Genomic DNA, 18,229 nt, shown 5'->3' with positions numbered 1-18,229 from the left:
GTTGATGACAGCGTCACTCTAAGTGTCTCGCACCCCATCGAGGGGGTCCGTACTCGCACCTACCTTCCCTGATTCCCCCATACGATCAAATCCAAAACCGGAAGATATTGACTGGTGGGCTAAAGTACCGCACCCAAAATTAGGAATGCAGCGAACCTGGAGTGCACTTCAGGAATTAAAAGGATTCATGTAGAAGTAAAACAAGAATACAGCACATTGTAGTACGAAGAGAAAAATATATTCTCGATGTGTATGTGTGTTTTATGAATTTGTGTGCCGGCATGTATGTGTGTAACTGTGAGTTTTTGTATACTAAATGACGGTGTGAGTGTGTTTAGCCAGCGGGACTGGCTAGAGACGTAACTAAAGAGACTTGATGAAAATCAACTTAAGGAGATTGGAAAATATAAGAGCGTCTGAAACGTATAAGTACAGTACAGGTGGACGTAAAAGTAGTTAGATAAACAGTGTTTGTATTTTTATACAATTAGTTGCAATAGTGAAAACAATTTGGGTTTATTCGAATGTCTCAGACATGCTGAAACGCTGTAGGTTTAGAATCGAGACTGGGGAGAATAACGTCTTGTGAGAAGATCTGTTTACCTAACGATTAGATCCTGTAAATCCCTTGTAGCCTACCTAAGTCTGTCCCAGTCCAGTGGATTAAAATGTACTGTTAATGGAGTGTTGGTTTCTCTGTTAGGGGATACTGGAGCACTACTGTCATGCTTGTTTCACTCCTCTGTTCAACAGTGTGCTATAGAGTAATGTATATGGGGAGATGGCAGGAGGCCACAGGAGTATTGGGGCACCAAGTTTTACTTGCTGAGTACCAGATTTTAATGGGTGGTTTTATCCCAGATCTATTGGGTTGGAATATTATGCATTACAAAGAATGACTATCCAGAACAGGGTATCACGTGGCTTCAACTGACTGTGATCACTCAGTATGTTGATGGTATTCTGAGTGCTTCCCCTGACGAGGAAACCCACAAGTCTGAGTTGCTTCAGCTTTAGAGTGTCTAATATTAAGCAGTTATGATAAGGCCCTTTTGTGTCGAGCATTGTGTGATTTTAACAGGGCCAGGGTGCAATATTTTTACGGGGTGAGCACAACTTTTAACAGATCTGCTTAAGGGGGGAGTGCAGTACAAGGACAAGATTGCCTTGGTACCAGCAGCAAAAGCCGCCTGTAATAATTTGAAACAAGCTCTCTTACAGGTGCTGAGACTGGGGTTTCCTCAGATGGATCAACCATTCTTTGTATGTAAGTGTGGACAAAGGGTTCTGGGCAGCTGTGCTGACGCAGGAGCATGGAGGTAGGCACTATTATACCATTCGATACTGTAGCCAAAGGGTGGGGGACGGTGAAAATTGAAGAAAATGTAATACTGTTTACTGATGGGTCCTCTCTGATGCATGAGGGAGAACAGAGAACAGGCTGAGCCGTTACAACAGAATTCGAGGTGCTAACAATCGGAAAATGCCCCTCCACTGCCTCAGCACAGCAAGCCAGTTAAGAGCACTGATGGAAGATTGTAAAAAGAAAGATGTTAAAAGGTTACTGTATATGTATATAATGTATGTATTTGTTGCATGTAGGCCACAATTCTGGATGGCTATGGAGAAATAAGATTCTCTCACAACGGCAGGGACTCCAGTTAAGAATACTGGGCTTGTCTCTGAACTGATTTGTAGTTTTACAGCTGCCGACAGAAGCAGCTTGAGTAAGGTGTCAATAACACAATAAATAAAGAATTCCAGTAACTCAAGGTAACAACCATGCAGATGCAGATGCCAGACGAGCAGCACTGGGAGGGCGGGAGTCTGAGACCCCTGTGAAACCTCTACTGGGGAAAAGGGAGAATTCAGGTTGAGGCCTTTAATAGATGTTTAATAGTGGTTAGAACAAATGTGTAAAGAATGTGGGGTTGTATGATGATGTGATGTGGGCTGGCACATACCCAAGTGTATGATAAAGATGATCCCGTGGTACGGACTGCCCTGCCCCTTGGATACTGATCTAGGGGCAGACTACACTGGGAAGGTGTGCCAGGCTGTAATTGCCTCACTAGGGGTAAGTTGGAAGTCACATTGCCCCCATCACCCACAGTCTGAAAGACCAACTAAGGAAATATCAACTGAAGGGACACCGTGGGTAGATGCTCTACCTGCAGTCCTGTGCGGTTTGCGGGCTGGAGCAAATGGAACTGTGAGACTGAGCCCATTTGAGATCATCACGGGCAGCCAAAGAAACTCCCTGGAGGCCAAGTTTGGCTAACGCACTGATGAATTAACTAACTCTCTATTAAAGTATTGTAGGTTTGTTAACTGAAGCGGTGCACAGGGCTTGTGAACAGGTGCCGGACGCTTGGGGACCTCCAGCAGAGGGGAGACACGACCGGATACCTGGCGAGTGGGTGTAGGTGAAGAAGAGATACCCTGCCAGACGTTGCAATCCTGCTGGGAGGGACCATATCAAGTGCCACTAACTACTGATTGTGCCATCTGAGTGACAGGATGAGATCGCTGGATCCGCGCATCGCACTTTCACCGACCCACGGCACCAGAGACTGAGTGAACAGAAAGAAGGATGTTGTTACCGTTTCTGTGTCTGATGCTTCCTAAGACCAACAGTGTGCTTGTTAGGCCTGAGGAGCATTACTGGGGATATGGTATCAATACATTCCAGATGTTGGCATATCTATTCAGCCAAAAAATTATAATCGGAGTTGGGTCAATATTGCTGTTCCAAGATCCTGACGATAGATCTCCACATGGCTGAGGTCTGCGTTTGGGTCCTGGGGTAGGACTTTATGTATTTGTAGGATTAGGATTGTTTTATGTGTAAAATTGTAACTATCACTTGTACAAAAACATCAATAACACCTTGTTGTAACCGTGGAACGCACAATGTCATGGTAATGCATGCCTGTACATCTAAAAAGGAAAGATCTGCCCTGACATTGTATTTGTAAAAATAGACAGTCCTGATGTATGCCATATTTTATAAGGGGGGAATGAAGTAAGAGACAAGATGTTAAAAGGGTTAATAACTTAAGTCAGTTCTGCCTGAAAATTAGACTTCTAAGCAACAGGGGTTTATGGCAGGAAAGGGGGTTAACTGATAAGGATTCCGGATGCGAGCAAGGAACCCCCTGGGGGCATAATCTTAAACTGACCATTTAGCAAGGGCCTCTTAACTGGCCAAATACCATAACCCCCCCCCCCCCTTACAATAACATCGAATGACGTCTGAAGCAGCAAGCAAGGACTATATAACCTAAAAGTTTGTACCGGCACATCGAACAATACTTCGGTTTTGTTGTTTCTTGCGGGAAACAAGACTTTGGCTTTATTGTTCCTTGCATGCAATAAACTCATCTGTTTTACTTCATCTCAGGATCAAGAACCTTATTCCTTCTGTTACAACAGGGCTTTCTCACGCAGTTTCATGGTTCTTGTAACCCAAATCCTACACTGGCCTGAAGTGCCCCCCCATTTCACAGCATTTGTCAGCTGATTTAAAATGTACCTAAAGGAGAAGCATTATTGAAGACCATCAATTACCAAGAGCTTTTGTCAAAGGTTTTGGTGGTCATTTTTAATTTTTAATGACCACAGAGCGCTGTGACCTCGGTTTTACATCTCATCCAAAAGACAGCGCCCTTTTACAACACAGCGTCTCCGTCACTATGCTGGGGAATTGGGACCCGCACAGACCTCAGGGTGAGCGCACCCCCGCCGGCACCATTAACACCGCTTCCAGCTGGAAGCTTTGTTTTTCCCTGTAGCTCATCCTCATCCGGGTACTGACCTGGCTCACACCTGCTTAGCTTCAGTGGGTTTTCAGTTGCGAGTTGCAAGGGGATGCAAGTGATGGAGCCGCTCGCTGCAAAAGCCACTGCATTGGCCGGGAATCGAACCCGAGCCTCCCGCGTGGCAGGCGAGAATTCTACCACTGAACCACCAATGCTCGGTGCCTGGGCTTTCAAAAAAGACGCTTTTTTGGTGCTCTGTGCAAAAAGCGTCGACATGCTTCCAGCTGCAAAATGCCATTCGCGGACGCTGAAGAATTTATTTCCAAGGCAGTGGGTACAAGCGATTTGGTGTTTTAAAACCACCAGGAACAGCAAAGAGGCGCGCTTCTTTGCTTGAGCCGGAACACAACGACAGGAGGTGGACAACGTAGTTGGCAGGATTCGGAGCTACGCGGGAAGAACCCAATGGATTTCTAGTTCATCGCCTTAACCACTCGGCCACGACTACAGCAAGCCCCACCGCCGCTGCGTTCTTGCTACAATCTTACCTGGATCGCGGGGCGCCGGCGGAAGCCTATTTCAAAGTCGTTCTCCGTTTCAAAAAAACATTTCCAAAATACAAGCCTTGCAGACAGACACGCCTCAGAGGACTTAAAGGTGGCTTCATATCGGAATGATAAAGTCTCCCCGTCCGGACATGAAAATGCCACTTTGTTACACACAAAAAAAGAATCAACAACAGAGAAATGCCCACAAGCACTTGAAAAGCCGCACCACGCCGCACTTGAAATAGCTCTTACATTAGTGGTAGACGCAGGAATCGCCTTTTTATTTACGCTCTTATCAAACTGTCAAAGGTTTGCTTTGCGAACGCTGCAGGACATCGCACAATCTCTTTTGAACGGGGACAAACAATTTCTTATGGGGCGCAGTAAGTACAGACGTTTAAAAAGCTCCACTCATGCCGACGATGCAGCATGAAGAAGCGCAACCTAACTTTTGACAGACAAAAGCCGGGCGCCGCTACGAGCAATATGAAATCAAACTGACAGCACACGGCGTTTCGCGCTGACTCAAAAGTGATCTCGACAGTCGCTGTTCTTTGCATAACGCCGAAAGAGCTAAAGAGCGTTTCTGTTGAGACGTAACAAGCTCGTTTCTTTCTACCATGATGTCACTATGACAAAATCTGTCTTTAAACACCTTGCTCAGTCTCTGACGAGACTGTCAAAAAATGCTTTCGCCGATTGTATTGCAAACCGGCGGAAGCGGGGTATTGAGAAAAGTTTTCAACTAGCAATAATCGCGCCTCGGCTAAACCTCACAGGCAACGATACTGCCACTGCGCAAAGCTGACGGTTGCTAGGCAACCGCGGGGATCCTATGGAAATCGTTATCGATCGTCTCATGGCATGTCGTTGCTGTAACGCTTCATATTTGTCGTCTTCTTCTTCTAGCTTGAGGTTTTGAAGAATTTCATGACAGACAAGGGCTCAGTCGGGAACAAACGGCGTTGTGAGAAAACCGTTGCTTAGTTTCAGCAGCAGAAATACAACCCTTTAAATACAAGATGACAGAACAATGACGAAGGGCATGCCGGGAGGAACTCATGCACTATAGAGGAAAGGGGGCGGGCACGTACAGTTCACATTCAAGCCACAAGTACTCTTCTCGGATTTTGCACTAACAAATCCTAACGTCTTGAAAGCATTGCAGCATGTTTGTGTCCCACTTCCCGTGGCTGCGGGACGACTGACACGAACGGACAAACACAATCTGTGGCATTTAGCGTGACATAGTCTTGCAGGCATCGTGCTGTCTCACTGCAATACTATACCGCTGGAGGAAACAGTCCATCTGGTAATCAAATACAGCCTGGACAATAGGCTTGTATAGTGGTGTAAGCAAGATAAGGTTGTGATCTGATCTGCCAAGGGGGGGAAGGGCTGTGGAACTATATGCATCCTTAGCATTGGCATATAATAAGTCCAGTGTTTTGTTTCCCCCATCATTAATCGTTGCGCCTCTGTGAAAGGAAAGCTCTTGGGCAGTCTTTGAAACAGCTCGGATGAAACACTTGATTGCTTCCATGTGCATCTGGAGCCCACTTCTTATTTTCACTTCACGCCGCCCAAAGCATTTCTAAAACAGGAGATTCGCGTTTGGGAATGCGCCCTGCCCTACAAATAAAACAGGTCTACGGGTCTGAAACCTGCTCCACGGAAAACAGTTCTGTTGCGCTTTTGATCAAAGGGAGATTCGCTGTTCTTACTTTTTGATGACATAACACCCAAAGGGGCCTCTTTGGAGCTGGATTCCAACCAGCATCCTAAAGTTTCTTGGCGGTATCCTTTACAGTCCTCTGTTCAGTCGACAAGGGACAGAAGGGGGCAGCTTTCCTCACACATACAGTGCAATGTACTGTAGTGTTCCCCTTCATTGAATTCGCAGTTCTGCATCAGACCTCTAACTCGTTACATTAGCTTGGATTTAAGCTACGAAGCAGGCTTCTACTGTATAAACGTCTAGAGGAATCACAAACTATTTGAGAGGCCATCATCCCAGGGGGAACTGACAAAGTCTATCCCTAAACACCTAGTGCAGTCTCTCGAGAGACTGTCAAAAATCGCTTTCTCCGTTTGTGCTGCAAGTAAGTGAAAACGCAGTCTCAACCCAGAGCCACTTGGCAGCAGCGGAACGTAAATACTGTTACTGCCACTGCTCGATACCGACGTTAGCCTACTATACCATGTTCAGCCACCGCTAGAAAATGTAAGGCTCTAGTACTGGAGCAAAGAACAGGAGGGCCAACACCAAACGGGCACACGTGTCAGACATGGAGAGTGACAAGGATGGGATTCAACCCCATGCCTGCAGAGCACAATGGATTAGCAGTCCATCGCCTTAACCACTCGGCCACCTCGTCAACAAAACTGGGCTGTCCTGACATGGGTTGGCGCACTCCAGTTGATCTTTTTCTTTTTTTGCCCTCATACTCGAGGGTCATTTTCCTGTTCCACATGCGATTTCAACATTTTCCTTGGGAGATGTCAAGCCAGCAAGCCACTGCTGTGGTTCAGTGGCCAGTGTGAAGTTCAGTGGCCCTGTTGTACACAGAAAGCACATTGAGCTCCTTGGACATGAAAAGTTCCAGATAAAAGCCATTTGTCATCCTTTCTCTTGGTGTCGATGTTGCTATTGTATGTAAAGGTGGCAACTTGCTCAGCGAGCAGGCGGAGCACACACCGAATGCAGATGTGTCTGAGTGGTGTGTCCAAGCGGCTGCAAAACGACAGCACTCCCGGGGTGCCGTGACTTAGTTGGTTAAAGCGCCTGTCTAGTAAACAGGCAATCCTGGGTCTGAATCCCAGCGGTGCCTTTTTTTGTTCTGTCTTCTTGAACAGAACTGGTCATTATGGACAACCGCATACGTCTAGACTTAATTAAATGCAAGTATTCATTTCCTGTCTTGAACGACTTGTTTTTCTTAAAATGGATGCAACTTGCAAAACATGAAATACAAACCTCGCTAATCAGCGCTCGCGGCTGGCAAAAAAAAAAAGAAGTCAGCAATGTTTTTTTCTTTAACCTTAAGCCTGCTAATGGAGAAGAACCTAGTCGCCATATCACATAAATCCATTTCAACGATGAGAAAGTAACAACTATCCTCACTCCAGAGTAAATCTCACGTTGAGGGCATATTTTTTTCCACTTTACCATGAGTCGGTCTCAGCTGCACAGAGGCGAGAGCAGAGCAATGAGGTCACGGGGACAGGGGAGTCACACGCTGGCGGTTTGAACACGCGAGAGATCACTGAGGGATCCACAGTATGTGGACCCTCCGTGCGCCATCATTCCACACTCCAGACTCTGAATCCTGCCATCTGAGTTAAGATCTCGGCGGAACCTGAGGCGCAGTTCTTTCTTAAAACGTAATCTGGTGAGCATTTCTAGAATCGTACTTGTATAGATGCAGCCTTTAATGTGTTGCTAGGTTAAAATTGATGACTTCTTGAACTTCAGTAGGCAACTGCCCTCTTGATTTCGGATTTAATTTCTTTATTACAGGGGCGCTTTTATGAAGACAGAGTCATGTTCAGGTACTTTGCTTGATGGAGGAAGCTCATTTCGGACTCTGTGATCTGCTCACCTGGAAAGGTCTGCTGTACTACTACAAGAGAGAAGTAGTGTCTGGAGGAAGGGACAATTTTATGATGCTTTGGAAGGTAATGTTTTTTTTTTCTTTGAAATCGAAATGAATCAGAATATCAGTGCAAAAGACAAACTCTTGGTTTGGTTTAAAGAGATATGGTTTTAAAACAGACAAAATGTAGAAAACAGGTGTTTCTCACTTTTGGAAAAGAATGGACCAGGGGTAATATTTTACTAGTTGCAGTGCTAAGCTCACTGGGTTACAGTCCTGAAGTGTCACACCAGGGCCAGTGGTGCAATGGATAATGTGTCTGACTATGGATTAGGAGTTTGGAGGTTCGACTCCTGCCTGGCGCTGGTTGTTTTTAAACACATCAGCCTACTCCCTAAGTAGTCTGTGCTACTTACTGCATTGTAAGAGCGATTGTGAGCGGTTTTGTTTTCTCTCTTTGACCAGCCCAGCTGCGCCCCACCCGAAGGCAGGGAAGCACAAAAATTGTATGGAACTCATTCATGCTCCTCTCCATGGAAATCTTTAGTAAAAGGCAAAAGATTTGTACGAGATGAAGAGAAACCAGAGTGCGTGGCTGGACAGCTGCAGGAGCCCAGGCCGCCTTCAAGTCCTCTGCCCTGCCAGTCGTGGTTGGCAATGCACCTGGCCTTACAAACGAGCCAGTGGGGCCCGTTCAGCTCCGGGCTCATCGCCTGCGGCTCAGCTTACCTGGCAGGGGAGATACCTTGATCAGCCTGTAGTTGGAGTAGTTGGATTGTTTTCTTGTTTTGTGGAAGCAGTGTTTGTTTTGCAGTTTGAGATGGCAACCTTTGGATCCCGCAAGAATGCTGTAAGTTTTGAGCTTTTGGATGATCTCTTCATGGATCGTATGCAGTTCAGCAGAAAAGTGTTACAGAAGGAACTTGGCTTTGAACTTCGGCACTTGGATTTCATCTTCGCTCTCCCAGGTCAGAAAGCATTTGAGGTTGTTTTTGCTACCTATTCTCTGTTTGAACAATGTGTGGATGTGTTTGAGGCAAAAAGAGGGAAAGTTCCTGCCCTTGAGAAGATCAACTTGCAGCCTCTGACACAGAGAGAGAGGAAAACGGTGCATGTTGTTATGTTCTCGGAAATGGCAAAGACGGAGGACATTCACACCTGGCTTAAGCAGTACTGCACCGTCCACCATGGAACTGAGGTTAGAGATGTTGACGGTATAAAAACAGGAGCAAGGAAATTCGAGGTTCGCTTGCTACCGGACAATGTAAATGGAGGCTTAAGGCACCTGCCCTCTACAATCCGGCTGGGCGCCTGCAATGGCTATGTTTTTTATGTGGGACAACCAAAGGTGTGTCGGCGCTGTGGTGCTGTGGGACACCTGGCATCGTCCTGCACTGTGAAATGCTGCAAGACCTGTGGCAAACAGGGACATTTAGCCTCTGACTGTTCAATGCTGCCAAAGTGCAATTTATGTGGCTCGGAAGGACACGTTTTTAAGAACTGCCCTCACGCCTACGCCAATAAACTCAAAATGAGAAAGGATGAGGCAGTGCTTGTTTCAGCCAAACCGGCCCGAAAAGCCAAAGCAAACAACAAGTCAAACAAAGAACCCTTGTTGGACAAAGAGTCTCAGCCTCCAGCCAGGATCAGTCCTGCTGTGGCTCCAGGGCCGGTGGAAGAGAAATCCACTACGCTCCCACAACCGCAGACTGCACCAGACAAGCACGAGGGTTTGAAAACCCCAGAGAACAGCGAGGACCCCTCCCCCACTCCTGCTCCTCAGAACGAGGGCCAGTGTGGGGCCCCCCGGTGGAGCGGGTCCAGCGACGATACCCAGGATTCAGCGGAGCTGCTTTTCTCAGACTCTGCAAGTGCTACAGATGCCCTCCTCTCCTCCATCCAGTCCAGTGGGAGGAAGGGTGGAGCTACTCAAGGCACTCTCTCCCCTATTGTTATGTAGCACAGACGTGATAGTGGGAGGGGATTTTAATTGTATCTTAGAGCACACAGACAGGCAGTCTAGCTCTCCGATAAAATTGGATTCCAGCTCACTGGCCCTGCAAAACTTAGTTCAAGACTTTAAACTCTCAGACACATATAGATGTATATATCCCACAACAGCAGGATATACATGGTCAGAGAGGAATAGCAGCTCCAGAATTGACTATTGCTTTGTCTCAGAGAGAGTGAAAGTTGTTGGGGTCACTCTTCAGCCTGTCTTCTTCTCAGATCATCAGGCTTTAGGGTGTAGAGAATGAGGGGGTAGTATCCCGCTACAAGGAGAAACTATCACAGTGGTTGTCCTTGCAGTGTCTGTACGGGTCAGTAGGAGAGTGGTGGGAGGAGGTGAAGGTGAGGACAAAGGCCTTTTTCATGGCTGAGGGAAGGAAGGCTGCTGCCAGACGGAGAGGAGTGCTAGCCAGGAAACAGAGGCAGCTGCAGCGTCTCTACACGATGCTGCACAGTGGCTTCGATGTGCTTGAGGATATCACCCTTTTAAAAAAGGACATCCGGAGCATAGCCGAAGAAAGTAGTCGAGGAGTGCTGTTAAGAAGCAGAGTGCAGTTCTTGGAAGAAAATGAGAAGTGTACTCGCCTCTTTTTCAGGAAAGTGGTAGGCTCCAAGTCTGTCATGGAAAGTATAGTTGATGAGGAGGGACGAGAGAGAACAGAGCCGAGTGCTATCCTCTCCTGCACCGAGGCCTTCTACTCAAGACTGTACAGCTCTACAGAGGTAAAGGATGAAGAAATTCATTTTTTTACCTCAAAGCTAGAAAACGTTTTGAGTGAAGAAGATAGGGAAGTACTTGAGAGGGATTTGACAGTAGAAGAGCTGAGACAGGCTATGGAGAGCTTACAGAAGGGGAAAACTCCGGGTGCTGACGGGCTCCCTAAAGAATTTTATTGCACCTTTTGGGATCTGCTTCAGGATCCGCTAATGCTCCTATTCGAGGAAAGCTATAAGACAGAATTGCTGCCTGACTCCTTAAGAGAAGGCACTATCTCTCTCTTGTTTAAGAAAGGAGCAAAGAATGACATAAAGAACTGGAGACCCCTCAGCCTGTTAGGCGTGGACACTAAGATCCTGTCCAAAGCCCTTTTCCTGCGCCTACAAAATGTAGTGGCCTCACTGGTAGGGAAAGAACAGACTTGTGGGATAGCAGGACGCCTGATGAGCGACAACCTGGCCTTGTTGAGGGATGTCTGTCTGTACTCAGAGGATCGCTCCCTCCCTCTGTGCATTTTAAGTGTAGACCTAGAAAAGGCCTTTGACCGCCTAAACCGGCAGTACTTAACATCGGTACTTGAGCACATGAAGTTTGGCCCCATCATGAGAAAGTGGATTAACCTGCTGTACACAGGTAGCAACAGCAGAGTAATGGTTAATGGCAATAGATCACGCCCCTTTGAAGTCTGTTCAGGGGTGAGGCAGGGCTGCCCATTATCCCCCTTGTTATTCGTTTTGGCTATGGAGCCCTTAGCCTGTGCCTTGCGCCAGGATCAGGCCATTAATGGGATACCAGTGCCTGGAAGTGGGGGAGGAGAGGTAAAGACATCTCTATACATGGATGACGTCACCTTGCTCCTCTCTGACAATGCCTCAATTAGCAGATCTCTGCAGTGCTGTGATCGTTTCTCCTTGGCTTCCTCTGCAAAAATTAACAAATCTAAGAGTGAGATTTTTTATCAGAACTGGAGGGAGCCAAAAGAAGGACATGATCTCAGGCTGCAAGAGAAGAGAATTAAGGTCCTGGGGGTGTATTTTGGAGAAGAGATGGGAACAGTAAATTGGCAGAACAAATTGCCAATCTTAAACAAAAAACTGATGCAATGGAAGGACCGAGACCTCACCATGACAGGGAAGGTGCTGGTCATCAAAGCCGAGCTCTTGCCTGTCTTGATTTTTCTGGCTTCTACCTTCCCAATCCCACACCGTGTTGCGGCGGTGCTGAGGAGATTGATGTTTCAATTTCTATGGGGTGGGAAGCAGGAAAGACTCAGAAGGGAAATAATGTACAGGCCGCTACCCTCAGGGGGGAAGTCTGTCCCAGATATTGCTACGAAGCTGCTGTGCATTTTCCTGGCCTCTGTGCTGAGAGGCTTTGCAACAGCACCTGCAGCGCGTACCTGGACTTATTTTTCCAGGCTCTGGGTAGGTAGGGAGGTGTTCAGAGTGTGGGGTGTCAGACCCAAGCTGGATGTCCCACTCTCTGACACATGCCCTGCAATTTATGGGACAGTTAAAAGTTTTCTAAGATCTCACCCAATTGGCCATATTCCCCTCCGAGATGTCAGCGTCCAAAAACTGGAAGATTTCGTTGCACCCCAGAATAATAGGCAGACCCCTGTGGGCATTTTAACATCAGCCCAAACAAGGAAGGTGTGGAAACACACATCCTCTAAGTTTCTGTGCAACATTCACAGAGATTTAGCCTGGAGTGTCGTCCACCAGTGCTTACCGGTACGAACTTTCTTGTACCGTAGGGGCCTCACCCCCAGCCCTCGCTGCGTTAGGGTGGGCTGCGGCGAGGAGGAGACTGTGACCCATCTCCTGTGGTCCTGATTTTTTGCTAAGGCCTTCTGGGCACAGTTTGAAGATTGGTTGCAGGCTCTCTCGCCCCAATTTACCCTGACCGCTGCTTTCGTGATATACGGCATCTCTCCTGTCAAACTTCCTCCTGACGTGTTTGACAGGATCTGGGCCGTGGTGAACAGTGGGAAAGACGCCCTGTGGAGAGTGAGGAACATGGGGCTGTTCAAAGGCATCGAGGTCCCAGTCAAGGCAGCAGGTAGCCTGGCTCTGTTCATCACCCGAGAGAACTATTACCTCAGAGATCTGTGGAGAGAAGGGAGGGAGGAAGCAGAAAATCTGTGGGAAATAGAGAGCATAGGTCAATATCTCAAGAGACTGTGAAAAACATTATCATGTTTAAGTAAAGAATGTGATTTGCACCAGAAAAAAAGAAATTGTTACTATGTAACTGTTACCGTGTCAAAATGTAATGAGATGTGATCATATATACTGTTTTAAGTATGTATATTAATGTAAAGCTTTCTGATTTGTGATGTCCTGTATTTTATTGTGAAAAGAAAATAAAGTTCTTAAAAATCGAAAAATCGAAATCGGTTCACCCAGGGCGAGGCTCGGCCATTGCACTCCGGCTGTGCTGACCCCTGCGAATTCCCCAAATGAGGGAATCTCGACTGCATAATTTCTGGTAGTGGGGGACTGCGTTCGCGCTCTCCCCTGATGTGCTTGGTCCAAAATCAGATACGGGAGGGTTAGGACACCACGAGCTGCGTGGCTGCGGAAAGATCCCGGTTCGACAGGAGTGGACGCCGCTGCTGGTTCTCGCTGGCTTTTAGTTAGGGGTCCGGAGAAGCATCTCAAGCTAGTTCCACTACTCCTTCCGGACGTTCATTCCCTTTTCAAAGTCAGTCGTTTTGCTGTAGTCTGCGTTCTTTAGGCTGATTATCGAGGTTAGCCTTTATTTGGTCATGGGGGGCCTCGGTACTGTATGCTGAGTCTAAAGACAGTTTCACCCGTTTTCTGATTGCTCGGTTCTGTACCAGTGCAGACATGTCAAACAGTGAATGGCTGTACCTCTATTGTATCCGTGCTCAATGAATGAAATCCGTAACAAATGAATATATGTCTAGTTATACGAAAAACGAGTGGTTTATCGACTCATCTTCATTTGCAGATTTAGAGGCAGCTTCGATATTCGTTTTACAGACGGGTTTTTTTTCTTTGAATATGGGTCACACACATGCCACAGCAACAAAACATCTTTAGAGATGAGGCTATAGATCACCTTTCCATCCTGCAGGTTTTCCTCCCAAAGCCTACGGCACCAACGGCGACCCCTGCTGGCCGGGAGAGCAAAGGCTTACAGCACCTGGTATTCCCAGGCAGTCTCCCATCCAAGTACTAACCAGGCCCAACCCTGCTTAGCTTCCGAGATCAGACGAGATCGGGCGTGTTCAGGGTGGTGTGGCCGTAAGCGAAAGCCCTGGCGCCTGACTCGCTACTTGAAGCTGTGTGTGGCGGGGGCTCCGTGCCCCCCGAGCGGGACTGAAGGATCGTTCGTGTGCAACTCTTTGGAAAGGAGCTGCTTTCCAAATCGCATTGCGTGCCTGGATGTTGGCGAATGCGCTCCCTTGTGTTGGCTCGTCCCGCACTGGAGGAGGACAAACAATCTGCACGGAGGAGCTCCAGGCAAGTCTTCACCAGACAAAAACCTCCAGTGCACAGCACTCTGGAAACATTTCGGGGCTGTCACGTGTTTATTTCAGCACGTAAAGCGCACCGGTCCAACACGTCGGCCGGGCGCGCGGCGCCTCCGCCCTCTTGTGGCCTTGCGGCGTCAGAGCAAGAGGCTCCTTCTCGCTGCCCTTCCGCTGTGTTGCAGGGCCCCGAGAGGGAACCCGGAGCGCGCAATTTGTGGGGGGCGGGGGACCGCGTTTGCGCTCTGCCCCCGGTCTCTTGCGCGAGTACTAAATCTCACGGACAGGGGGGCCTCGTCATTGATTGTTACAGGTGAGACGGGGATTAGGAGGAGACCCCGACTGATGGGTAAAGGAGAGCACTAACACCAGAGGGACACCCCCGGCGTCTCTTTTTGAGAGACGCCCTGGGGTTTCCTAATGGCCAAGGAGGGTCGGGACCTCGGTTTGACGCCTCCCCCGAAGGACGGCGCCTGTTTGTGCAGCAGAGTGTCGCCATCAGGAGGCTGGGGCGTAAGAGAGCCACACAGCTCGCAGGGTGAGCGCTCCCTGCTGGTCCCAGTCACATCTCTTGCAGGAGCAGCAGCAACCGGAGCTTTTCTGGGGGGGAATCTCCCATCCGGGTGCCGGCCAGGCTCACACCTGCTGGGCTGCCCCGGGTTGAGCCAAGTCGAGAGTCGCAGGGCCAGATCTAGTCACCGGGGAGAAACGATACAAGTGAAGGATTGCTCGGCTCTCGGCACTTGAAAAGACCGACAAATGTCTCGTTCCCGCCGGAGCTGAATGTACCCGCATGTGTGGTGTCGTCTTCTTCCCGCGCCCCACTGTGTTTGCTGTATTGTCTCTGAAGCCGGCCCCCCCGAGACGAGACGGGCTGTTCCTGTGCCCCAATTAACACTTTAGAGGTGCCATTCCCCGGCATTGTGGCCATTGTCGGTGCTCACACGCATTAAGATAAGGCGGAGGAGAGCGGGGCATGCCCAGCGGCAGACATTCAAGGAGGGGGCAGTGCGAGGTGAGGTGAGGTGAGGTGCGACACGCCGGAGCCCCGACGCAGCTAATGTGGAGCACTTGTTGGACTGGCATCGAAAGGACGTGTGCGCACAGAGCGAGCCTTCCCTGCGGCGGAGCGCAGGAACTTTCTCCCCCCCTCCCGCTGCAGGAGTTGTGTGCGCTGCAGCGGTGCCGAGAGAAAAGCACAGAAGGCAGCAGGCTCTGGAGAGCAGGTAAGAGACGGAGCCTTGTGGGCAGGCGAGCAGGCCCGTTTTTTGGAAATTGCTGAAAAGGTTTGTTCGGTGTGTGGCAGGCGCACGTCGCGAGCTTGCGTGGCGATCTGCCGGTCTGGAGTTATGCAAATGAGGCCGAATTGCATCCCGGGACATGCTGCGAATGCGCAACGGCGACTGCAGATGTGTAGCAAATGGCGCGCTAGTTTTCTCGTTTTGCCCACACTTTTGAGTGTTAGTGTGGCGTGTGAGTGTGCGAAAGAGTGGGCCCAGCAGGAGGCGGTGGCGTGCGGGGCGAGGAGGTGGCCTAGGCTGCGCGATTTGTGCTGTGGGTGCAGGCCGCTTGCAGGGGCCTGTACAACTCATACTTACCTGGCAGGGGAGATACCTTGATCAAGAAGGAGGTTCACCCAGGGCGAGGCCCGGCCATTGCACTCCGGCTGTGCTGACCCCTGCGAATTCCCCAAATGTGGGAATCTCGACTGCATACTTTCTGGTAGTGGGGGACTGCGTTTGCGCTCTCCCCTGATGTGCTTGGTCCAAAATCAGATATGGGAGGGTTAGGACACCACGAGCTGCGTGGCTGCGGAAGGATCCCGGTTCGACAGGAGTGGACGCCGCTGCTGGTTCTCGCTGGCTTTTAGTTAGGGGTCCGGAGAAGCATCTCAAGCTAGTTCCACTACTCCTTCCGGACGTTCATTCCCTTTTCAAAGTCAGTCGTTTTGCTGTAGTCTGCGTTCTTTAGGCTGATTATCGAGGTTAGCCTTTATTTGGTCATGGGGGGCCTCGGTACTATATGCTGAGTCTAAAGACAGTTTCACACGTTTTCTGATTGCTCGGTTCTGTACCAGTGCAGACATGTCAAAACAGTGAAAAACTTTTAGATATCCAGATATTTTTCTTTACTTGCTGCTGAAATTGCACATAAAACCAAACTGTTTCCTAAGTTTAAAAGGTAAGGATTGCAATTACCACCAATGTCTGGCTAAAACTATCCTTTTAATTTGCTTTTGACATGCAATAATTAAGAGAGTTTAGCATTTAGAAAGTGTATTATCACAATCTCCAAACTTGACCATCAATTTGATATGTACTGTATATGGAATAGAAAAAACTGCAAAATTGGTAAAAATTCGTAATCGAGGAAACAACAAACCAACACATTTCCTACATTTCAAATGCATCCTAGAGCACAGTAAAGGCATTAGAAAAAATCCAGGTGTTGTCCAACACTAACCCTAACCCTAGTTCGGGCCCTTACGAACCACACCTCCACAACCTTGCCTACAAATACAGTGCCCAAAATGTAACCCAGATGACTCCAAATCAGCCAGAAACATTCAAAGTTGCACATTTAAAGTATTTTAATGTGTCACCTGTGAAAAACTTTCAGATATCCAGATCTTTTTCTTTACTTGATGCTGAAATTGCAAATAAAACCAAACTGTTTCCTAGGTTTAAAAGGTAAGGATTGCAATTACCACCAATGTCTGGCTAAAACTATCCTTTTAATTTGCTTTTGACATGCAATAATTAAGAGAGTTTAGCATTTAGAAAGTGTATTATCACAATCTCCAAACTTGACCATCATTTTGATATTTACAGTATATGGAATAGAAAAAACTGCAAAATTGGTAAAAATTCGTAATCGAGGAAACAACAAACCAACACTTTTCCTACATTTCAAATGCATCCTAGAGCACAGTAAAGGCATTTAAAAAAATCCAGGTTGTTTTCCAACCCTAACCCTAACCCTAGTTTGGGCCCTTACAAACCACACCTCCACAACCTTGCCTACAAATACAGTGCCCAAAATGTAACCCAGTTGACTCCAAATCAGCCAGAAACATTCAAAGTTGCACATTTAAAGTATTTTAATGTGTCACCTTTGAAAAACTTTCAGATATCCAGATCTTTTTCTTTACTTGCTGCTGAAATTGGAAATAAAACCAAACTGTTTCCTAGGTTTAAAAGGTAAGGATTGCAATTACCACCACCGTCTGGCTAAAACTATCCTTTTAATTTGCTTTTGACATGCAATTATTAAGAGAGTTTAGCATTTAGAAAGTGTATTATCACAATCTCCAATCTTGACCATCATTTTGATATGTACAGTATATGGAGTAGAAAAAACTGCAAAATTGGTAAAAATTCGTAATCAAGGAAACAACAAACCAACACTTTTCCTGCATTTCAAATGCATCCTAGAGCACAGTAAAGGCATTTAAAAAAATCCAGGTGTTGTCCAACACTAACCCTAACCCTAGTTCGGGCCCTTACGAACCACACCTCCACAACCTTGCCTACAAATACAGTGCCCAAAATGTAACCCAGATGACTCCAAATCAACCAGAAACATTCAAAGTTGCACATTTAAAGTATTTTAATGTGTCACCTGTGAAAAACTTTCAGATATCCAGATCTTTTTCTTTACTTGCTGCTGAAATTGCAAATAAAACCAAACTGTTTCCTAGGTTAAAAAGGTAAGGATTGCAATTACCACCAATGTCTGGCTAAAACTATCCTTTTAATTTGCTTTTGACATGCAATAATTAAGAGAGTTTAGCATTTAGAAAGTGTATTATCACAATCTCCAATCTTGACCATCATTTTGATATGTACAGTATATGGAGTAGAAAAAACTGCAATATTGGTAAAAATTCGTAATCAAGGAAACAACAAACCAACACTTTTCCTGCATTTCAAATGCATCCTAGAGCACAGTAAAGGCATTTAAAAAAATCCAGGTTGTTTTCCAACCCTAACTCTAACCCTAGTTTGGGCCCTTACAAACCACACCTCCACAGCCACAGTGAAGGTGTGAGCCTGGCCGGCACCCGGATGGGAGATTCCCCCCCGGAAAAGCTCCGG

General features: G+C 47.4%; 6 non-coding genes across 6 annotated transcripts; 2 read left to right on the top strand and 4 right to left on the bottom strand.

Moving 5' to 3' along the window:
• Positions 1–3,905: 3,905 nt before the first annotated feature.
• On the bottom strand, positions 3,906–3,976 carry trnag-gcc (transfer RNA glycine (anticodon GCC)). The gene has a single exon. It is a non-coding gene; the product is annotated as a tRNA-Gly (tRNA).
• Positions 3,977–4,973: 997 nt separating this feature from the next.
• Positions 4,974–5,115, bottom strand: LOC138232872 (U4 spliceosomal RNA). Its single transcript, XR_011187314.1, has one exon. It is a non-coding gene; the product is annotated as a U4 spliceosomal RNA (small nuclear RNA).
• A 3,264-nt stretch (positions 5,116–8,379) lies between these two features.
• LOC138232916 (U5 spliceosomal RNA) lies at positions 8,380–8,496 on the bottom strand. Its single transcript, XR_011187357.1, has one exon. It is a non-coding gene; the product is annotated as a U5 spliceosomal RNA (small nuclear RNA).
• Positions 8,497–12,995: 4,499 nt separating this feature from the next.
• LOC138232835 (U1 spliceosomal RNA) lies at positions 12,996–13,155 on the top strand. The gene has a single exon (XR_011187283.1). It is a non-coding gene; the product is annotated as a U1 spliceosomal RNA (small nuclear RNA).
• Positions 13,156–13,792: 637 nt separating this feature from the next.
• Positions 13,793–13,911, bottom strand: LOC138232968 (5S ribosomal RNA). The gene has a single exon (XR_011187407.1). It is a non-coding gene; the product is annotated as a 5S ribosomal RNA (ribosomal RNA).
• Positions 13,912–15,722: 1,811 nt separating this feature from the next.
• Positions 15,723–15,886, top strand: LOC138232987 (U1 spliceosomal RNA). The gene has a single exon (XR_011187423.1). It is a non-coding gene; the product is annotated as a U1 spliceosomal RNA (small nuclear RNA).
• The last annotated feature ends 2,343 nt before the right edge of the window (positions 15,887–18,229 follow it).

This window comes from Lepisosteus oculatus, unplaced genomic scaffold, assembly GCF_040954835.1.
Source record: "Lepisosteus oculatus isolate fLepOcu1 unplaced genomic scaffold, fLepOcu1.hap2 HAP2_SCAFFOLD_64, whole genome shotgun sequence".
In the NCBI taxonomy this organism is placed as follows: Eukaryota; Metazoa; Chordata; class Actinopteri; order Semionotiformes; family Lepisosteidae; genus Lepisosteus; species Lepisosteus oculatus.
Note: the sequence above shows the minus strand (reverse complement) of the source record. Positions and strands in the feature narration are given on the sequence as shown.